This window comes from Octopus bimaculoides, chromosome 1 (assembly GCF_001194135.2).
Source record: "Octopus bimaculoides isolate UCB-OBI-ISO-001 chromosome 1, ASM119413v2, whole genome shotgun sequence".
Taxonomy (NCBI): Eukaryota; Metazoa; Mollusca; class Cephalopoda; order Octopoda; family Octopodidae; genus Octopus; species Octopus bimaculoides.
This window is the reverse complement of record NC_068981.1, coordinates 114,120,699-114,122,633: the sequence shown is the minus strand read 5'-3', so window position 1 is coordinate 114,122,633 and position 1,935 is coordinate 114,120,699. Positions and strand designations below refer to the sequence as shown.

General features: G+C 36.3%; 1 protein-coding gene across 4 annotated transcripts in view; it reads right to left on the bottom strand.

Annotated features, from left to right (window-relative positions):
* Positions 1 to 1,935, bottom strand: part of LOC128248351 (chloride channel protein D-like) — a 69,534-nt gene that overhangs the window by 37,897 nt on the left and 29,702 nt on the right. The gene's annotated exons all lie outside the window — the stretch shown is intronic.

The window sequence follows — 1,935 nt, the reverse complement described above, 5'->3', positions numbered from 1 at the left end:
TTTCTAACATGTCCCACGGTCACCTTCCTCATTTCTTTGTCACTCTCACATGTTTTGATGCTTTTCAATATCTTTTTCTCTCCATAAACATAATTTTGCTATTAAAAAAATTGAAAATTTATGATTTTTTTTCAACCAGTTGTTTCTGTTTATAATTTTAAAATACAGTGATTTTAAAAAAAAGTTGTGTAAAAGATAATATATTTTGATAGCATACTTTTCTGTTAGTAAAATATGTTTTTCTTACACACACACACACACACACACACACACACACACACACACACACGGCCTTTCTTGGTTCTGGGTAGGAGTAAAATTTAAATAACAAATTGTATTGTCATTTCGTCGCTTAAATCCCGGCAATGGACCACGCATGTGTTATTTCCTCATCATCATTCCATAAAATGTGCTTAAGGGGACAAAAATATTGAAGAATATCAATACATGTGAGAGTGACAAAGAAACGAGGAAGGTGATTGTGGGATGTGCTAGAAAAAACAACCGAATCTCCCCTAAATCACTACCCATTTTGTCGGTCCGGATGGAGATGTAAGGGGGAGATGAAAATAGGATAAATTTTCAAAAAATTTTTTTACAAAAAGGTGCCTCCCGCTCCATCATGTCGAAGGCCGTGGTAAAAAAAAAATTGGAAAAATTCCCGTTAAAACGAAGAAAGGAACAACTTATACGGGAGTCCTGATCCGAAGCTCCTTTAGCTTATAACGAGTCCCAGAAAAAATAAGTTTTATAACGATATCCAAGCAAAGAATTACCTCTCAGATGAAGATCTAAAATCAATTATACTAGATTCAATACAAAGAAGTTGCGTTACACTACGATAATTGAAGAGTATGTACCTCGGTGCCTTGATATTTTTAATTCAAATTCTACTAATGTCAACACTGCTTTCTTTCCTTGAAAATCATGCCGTTATTATTTGTCTGTAAATTAATCTAACTATATACTCTCTCTCTCTCTCTCTCTCTCTTTCATACTTTCTGTGGCTCTCTCTGTCTCTGTCTCTCTCTTTCTATCTGCGTCTATCGCTCTTGCATTATATATCTCTCTCTTACTTTCTCTCTCTATCTCTCTTTCACTCTCCCTTTCACTCTATCACTTGTGTCTGTCTATCCGCCTGTCTGTTTACTATCTACTTGTCCATTCATTCAATGAACTATCTATCCGTCCATCCGTCTTTCTGTCCGTGTGTGACTCCTGCTATCTTTCCGTCCGTCAGTTATGTCGATAATAAATATTAAAATTCACAATCTGTTTTCCTGAATGTGTGTTACTCAGTTTTTGGTAAACAGCCCATTCCATAACAAAAAAAGGTCCTTAAGGTTCTTCAGCGAAAATGATGCCTGCAATCATTTCCAGTACATTTCTTGAAAACCTCTAACCATCAGGATTTTCTCAGTACAGAAAAATAATTTCCTCCTTACACGCAAAGGAAAAATACAAAATATTGGGCTCTCATAAACACAGGCAAAATGCATGTAAGCATACGTACATATATACAATACAATGTAACATATGTAAACACATTCACAAGCTAATACATATTTACATGTAAAGTACTTACATATAATTATACACACACATGCACACATATCCGCATATACATATATCGAACGCCGACGAAGGGAAATAACCCTGAAACCCGGGTCCGTTCGTGCTACAGATCATGACGGGAGGGATAACTTCCCTTGGCAAACAGGACACAGTAGTGTGTCGATAAGCCAGCTGGAGGAGATGTCCTCCTGGGACTAAAAGCAACAGTAACATCCACCCCTAGGGGTCAGCCATACTTAAGTGGCAATATACTACACTTTATCGGGCAGTTACTGTTAATACTTCATTTAGAGAATTAACATTGCTTGTTTTCACCTTTTCGATATCAGTGAAGAATTTCACTGGAAAAGTAGATATAAG